Source organism: Alligator sinensis, unplaced genomic scaffold (assembly GCF_000455745.1).
Source record: "Alligator sinensis unplaced genomic scaffold, ASM45574v1 scaffold970_1, whole genome shotgun sequence".
Lineage (NCBI taxonomy): Eukaryota > Metazoa > Chordata > Crocodylia > Alligatoridae > Alligator > Alligator sinensis.
Window position 1 is genome coordinate 1,139,396 of NW_005842094.1, and position 6,453 is coordinate 1,145,848.

The window sequence follows — 6,453 nt, forward strand, 5'->3', positions numbered from 1 at the left end:
GGCACATACAGCTTATTTTAATATGAGCAATTAAGCCACAAAAATTAAAAAACGTAATACAGAAAGATGGTTTTTGATGTATCAAAAGCTTTTTAAGAGGAAGTAGGGTCAGAGACACAAAGCCCTTAAAAACGGGAAGCACAGTTGGAGCAAGATGAGGTGAGTTCCATGAATTTGACCTCCTACAGGTACTGTGGCCTCCCACTGCTTGCACGATTGTGGTTGCTGAAGTCAGTGATCAAAGTGGCTGCTGTGTTCAACAGCCTGCAAAGCTATGGTGATATTCAACTACAAGAGAATTATTATAATCATGCTTTTTGGTTATGCAGCGGTGTGCTGCTTTTGTAAGGCCAACTCGCAGAGGTGCAGCCTCTGCATACTGAAAATGTATTGAGTGTATTCTGTAGTGATGCTACCTCCATTCAAAATGCTGTCCCCAGCTGTTGGATAGCGGGGGAATACACTCCTTGCCCCTCTGAGCTCTCAATCATTTACTGTAACTTGAGACACTTCCTTTTTTTCTATTTTTTTTGCCCTGTGAGTTTGCTTCCACTTGACTTTGAGTGTTGCAGTCAGCATACTGATTCTATGGAAGATTACATAGGCCACAAATTTAGCAGCTGTTTTTAAATCCAGGCAAGACTACAGCAAGCAAAAGAGAAACTCTAGACAAGCTTTTTACCCTTAGTTTCTTTGCTTTCTGAGCTGGAGGCTTTTTTATCCCAGGCTGGCATAGAGATAGCAAATGACAGTCATATATATGTATTTCTCTGTTGAGTCTGACCCAGCTTCCATAATGACAGTAGAAAGGTAGCTTTAATGAAAATTGGATCAAGTGTGCTTGCGTGTAGGTTAAGCAAAGGTTTATTTTTTTTCTACCAACGTGATTTCTCTGGACAGTTATTACATACCTGAAACTTTTTAGACCGTTTTAACAGCTCCTTCCCCTCAAATGTATCTAGTCAAGCTATCAATTTTTTTTCTCAGCCCCTGTTAAAGGACTGTTTTCATACGTAGGGTTTTTATTTATATCCACATTTGATTAGTGTTGGATGCTGGAAATAATTTAATTAGAAGGTCTCGCAAAGTGCTTCTATCCAGGGGATTATCGTCAGGGTAACATTCTACAAAAGCTATCGGTAATACATGAATAGGGTCAATTATGATGAATATGTGCAAAAGGAAGAAAGGAAACTCTTCCTTTACTTACTAACTGAAGAACTGATACCATAACTATGTGGTTTTCTCTCCTCAGCTGGTGATGCAGAGAAATCTTTTCTAAAAAGCAAAGGAGCTCATTCAATGACTATTCTTCAGTGATAATGTTCCTTTGCTTTTACGTAAATTGGGAGGGTGTTGGGTCTGGTTTTTGTTTTTAGTCAGAAAATGTATTTCACTATCTTTCTGTTAAACAATAAATTTTACAGTTGACTTGGGAAATGAATACTGTACTGGTGTTCTACCAGGTCATTTTCTTTCAATCCTTATTATGTATATGGTCCAATTTCTGTCATTTTCAGGTATCCTTTTGAGCATGTTTATGTGAAATGTTTAAAAAGAAAAAGTCAGTGCGTTTGCATAAAGGATACAATTCTTCTTTGGAGAATGTCTGTCCTTTTCCAGACAACCAGCACAGAGCACATTAAGCATGCTGGGAAAAAAAGAAACTTACCACATATTCCTGTATTTGCATACTGCCTGAGATAACCGAATGCGTAATGCATGATTTGCACATGCAACTTATGAAGAGACAACAACCCACACAGAGGCAAGCCCAACACACCATTTCGGTTAAATACCTTTATTATTCTTAGAGGTGTTTTCAGAAAATTCCAGCATGGAGCTCCAGAAGGGAGTTCAGTAATCCCCGGGGTATTTATCTACTCTGCCTCCTCCTTCAACAATTTGCTAAAATCTTTCTGGCAATGTGGGACCTTGTAGTGAAGTGGCAGAAAATGAAGAGATGTAATTGATACATAAATTTTGTAAATAGCCTTGAATGTATGCTCAGCTCTGGAAACTTGATCCATGCACTGCTAAATATACATGTTATTTAATTACCTGTTACAGATACCTGACAGACTATGTTCATTTAGGCTCATAATTTATTTTACCTTTAGTAAGTAACATTGATTTTTTTATTTTATTTTTTTTTTTTTTAAGTATATAAAGAATCTGGAGGCAAACATGGGCGAGCCCTCAAATCTGTGTGGCTTGAAGATGCTAGTTACAATGTACTCTGTAAAATAATAAACCCCCAGCATCCTTTAAAGGGTGGATCACTAAATGGTAGAGGAAGGTTTTGGTTTTGTTTGTTTAAACGCACATTGTTCTGGCAGAAGGGGGATGTTTCAAGAGGTATAAGCAATACCTTGAAGGCTTGCTTGTGGCATTTCTGTTTGTATACTTTTAGGTGTGTGTATGTGTATAATACAATACTTTGTGTATAATTTTAGGTCATTTGGAAGCCGCAGGTTTTACTCTGGGCTGCCCTGGGTTTTTAGTAACTGATGAAAGCCAGTATGTGCCTGCAAGTTTTTGACTGATGGCCATGGGTGTGCTCATGGACACAGGATGTCCGGCTTAAAAAAAGAACAATCTGTTCATAATAATAATAATTAATAAACCCCCAGAGGCTACAATACAAAGTAAACTCTTCAGAGCATCAACAAATTCTTGTAGGAAGAACATTCCTCAAATAAGTTGCCCCCTTTCTAGAACAATAACTAAATGAAATTTCCTCTGGTTTCAAATCTGATTAAATGTTGTACATTAATTTCTATTTTAGGGTGATGCAGTAAATGAGAACCCCACAAATAATCATAATGGGGCAAAATGTCCCAGATTCCAAGGTAGATAAACCTAATAGAGGAATACAGCAGTAATAAAAAAAAAAAATCCACGTTGTACTTTCGTGACTATATTTGACCATGTTTTCATTCAGACGGAGGGGGAATTTGGGGGACTGCAGCACCAAGCTATCTCAGTATGTTATGAAGGCATTGGTAGAACTCCCCTGACTTCAGGGGTAGAGAACTGTGCCCATAACCATTGTCAGTTTGTCACCTACGCTATATAATACTGAAAGCTAAATACTAAACCACAAAAAATATTCAAGATCAAAGATGTTCCAGAACAAATGAAAATAAAAGAATGGACAGGTTCTGAGTATCTGAAGAAAGCAGAACAAGTCAGCGGCTGAAAAGCAGAGATGAATATAGACAAGAGCAGCTGAAGTGTTGAGATGTGGTATAAATACTGCAGACATGTACTTGTGCTGACTTCCTCAGTGTTGAACATGGTAATATAACCCTCCTACTTAGCGGTGTTGATTTTTCACATGCATATCAATCATTTGCCATTGCTTTTACTGCCAAAAACTAGAACAACCCTGTCATTGCAAACTCCAGATCTTCCGAGTCCTGGATAAATCGCTTGTGGATTATAGACAGGAATGAAAATAAGACATGTTATACAGTATCTCTTTACCTGTATAATATGCATCTGTATTTTGCACATCACACGTGGAATTTGGACTGATGTAGTAACGGTGTAGCAGTCTGAAAAAAATAGTTTCTTATGCACTTAGTCACCTCTCTTATGCTCACTAGTTTACCTTGTTCAGACTTATTCTAACAAATCCCTGAGCAGTCGTTGCCATCACTATTTATTTTTTAAATCAACCCACCATATGTTTTCTCTTCATCTTGGCAAATGTGCAATTTCTTCTCCCATGCCCAAGGCCCAGGATAAGTAAAATTCACTCTTAAAACCAGTGTGATTTTTTTTTTTTTTCCATATATAAAAATGCCAGTTTTTAAGACAACTATGCTGTGTATAGCTTTAGTATGTAGCCCAAACTTGGCAAATCCCTGACTGAGAAACATGTATACCAGTATTTCCCAACCAGTATGCCAAGGCACAAAAGTGTGCTGTCAGAAATGAATAGGTGTGCTGCAGAATTTTGCCATGGCAATGAGCTACAAACGCTATGAGGACAGGGAATGCCTTAACAGGTGTGCCACGGAAAAAATGTATTAATGTAAGTGTGCCTTGGGCTGGAAAAGTTGGAAAACACTGATGTATACCACAACTCAGAAATTCTTTAAGTGATATACAGGTTTCCCTTGCCAACCACGGTTTTGAGTAGCCACACTTAATATTCTATTTTAGCTACCACGGTACGTGGTTTTGAGTAACCACGGTTTTCTGTGGTCGCGCATCAGCCCACCACCTGTCATTTTTCCCATAAGCCTTTTGTTTTGCCAACCATGGGAACTTTCAGGAACCTAACCCCGCAATGGTGAGGGAAACCTGTATACAGGAATCCACGGTAGTGGCTGCAATCCCTTGATTCAAAAATAATCTCTACCGCAGCTCATTGATGGCTCTGGAAGTGATTGAAGGGTCCAGTACTTAAACCACAGACCTGTCCACAGAAGTTGCAGGTTTTTCCAGATGGGAGAGTAAACCAGAAGCTAGGTTTTCTTTCCTCTGCTCTTTTCTTTTCTGCAAGGGTAAGATACTTTACCTCAAAATGGGCTGCTGTTTGGTTGCAGTTGCGGTACCACTGGAGTTCATTCATAAAATCATAGAATCATAGGGACCTTGTAGATCTTCAAGTCCGACCCCCTGCCTGAGCAGGAGAGAAACTGGGCTCGTGACCCTAGCCATGTAGGCATCGAGCCACTTCTTAAAGACCCCCAGAGTAGGAGCCAGCACCACTTCCCTTGGAAGTTGGTTCCAGATCCTAGCCGCCCTGACTGTGAAGTAGTTCCTACGGATGTCTAATCTGAACCTACTCTCCAACAACTTGCAGCCGTTATTTCCTGTTATCCCGGGGGCTAACATTGACAGCTGGCTCTTTGTGTTGGCATTTGTTTTCTAGAGCCATGCTTTCAATGTGTCCTTGTAGCGTTTCCTCTGGCCACCACGACATCTCAGGCCATTACAAAGCTGGAAATATATTATACAGGTTTTCCTCATGGGGATTAGATTCCTGGAAGTTCCCATGGTTGGCAAATCTGTGCTTGGTAGGACAAAAGGCTTATGGGAAAAATGGGCTTAGGGACTTGTATGTTCCTCTTATTCATATTCAGTGTATAAAAATCGTTTTTATTTACCTTTAACACAGGAGCTGTCAACTGGGGGTACACATACCCCTAGGGATACTTAGGTCAGAGGGGATACCCGTGGGTGGGTGGGGACAGAGCATGCCCAGGGTGCGGCAACAGCATCTCCCCGGCGCAATCGCCTTTTTTTTTTTTTTTTTTTAAACTACTCCAGGTATAAAGTCAGGAAGTTTAGTTATAGATAAAAGAAGAGCCTCTAAATGTGACCTAAAAATATAGGTTCTAATCCTCCAAGGGAATTTACAAAACACTTTTCACAGACAAGCCTATGAACTTCGCTTCATCAGCCTCCTGGATACAAAAAATCATGGACTCAATATAGACATCGGATTTATGACACATTATAACTTGCCAGACATCTGACTCCCCAGGTACCTCTCCACTATTACCTGCTACATTCATCCTCCTCTCTTCCCCCCCCTGCAGCCTGTCTGTCACCCACTGACTCCTCAGTTTACATTTACTGACTGCCTGTCTTGCATGCAGACTAGCCCAGCCTCTGGCTTCTTCACCACAAACGTGTGCCCTGGAGGCTGGGGCGGTACGGTGAGCTCCTGCAGGCCGCGGTGGCACTGTCAGTGGCGGCAGCATGCAAGGAGCTCCCACAGGTGGCTGCAGCACTGTTGGCAGGGGGAGGGTGGTGAGCGCCGACCAGCAGTCGGCAACCACCTACAATCGCGGACTGGCTGCGGACACCACCAGCAGTGTCCGCAGCGACCGTCTGCAGGCGCTGCCAGCAGTGTCAGTGGTGCCTTTTCGCAGGGGGTGCACATGCACCCGTGTGCACCCCCTACGCGTCACCAACGTTCAGGAGCAGCGCGCACCAACTGCAGCACCTTCCTCAGCCCCACCAAGGGTTTTTCAACCTGAACGCTTGCTAAGAAAATTCTTTTTCCAACTGTTTAAGTTTGTCGAATAAAAGATATCCGACGCACCCAAGGAGCCTTGTCTGCCCGGGTCCGTAGACCAACACGGCTACAACCTACACCCCTAAAAATACAAACATGCTAGATAACACGGGTCCACTTTGGACCTGAAGGAGGCACGGAGGAGCCGAACGCCCCAGGCTTGCACAGCTAGGAGATTTTCAGGCTTCAAACCCCTAAAAATACAAACATCTAGCTAGCGTGGGTCCACTTTGGATCTAGAGGAGGAGCCGAGCCCCCCCCCCGGGTTGCAGAACTAGGAGATTGCAGGCTTCAAACCCCTAAAAATATAGCCATGCTAGATAACATGGGTGCACTTTGGACCTGAAGGAGGCACCCCGCTTTTTTAGGGGTACAGCCCCGCCTGTGCACGCCGCGCGCGAAGGGGCGCCGCA